The following is a 335-nucleotide window of genomic DNA, read 5'->3' on the forward strand; positions in this document are numbered from 1 at the left end:
AAGGGTGGGATAAGAAAAAATTTTGAATTTATTATTAATTTTTTTTTGGAGATGGGGTTGGTAGGTGGGGATTGAGGTTGTTAAAATAGGTAATAAGGGTGAGGTAAGAAAATAATTTTAATTTTTTTTTTTAAAAAAATATTTTTTTTGGGGGTTGGGGGGGTTAGTAGGAGGGGGGGGTAGGGAAAAAAGGGGGGGGAAAAAAAAAAATTTGATTTTTTTTTTGAACGGGGAGTATTAGGGGTTGGGGTGGGAAGGAAAAAATTGATTTTTTTTTTTTTAAAATAAGTTTAAAAAATTAAAAAAAAAAATTTTTTTTGGGGGGGGGGGGGGGG

This window comes from Capsicum annuum, unplaced genomic scaffold (assembly GCF_002878395.1).
Source record: "Capsicum annuum cultivar UCD-10X-F1 unplaced genomic scaffold, UCD10Xv1.1 ctg80813, whole genome shotgun sequence".
NCBI lineage: Eukaryota > Viridiplantae > Streptophyta > Magnoliopsida > Solanales > Solanaceae > Capsicum > Capsicum annuum.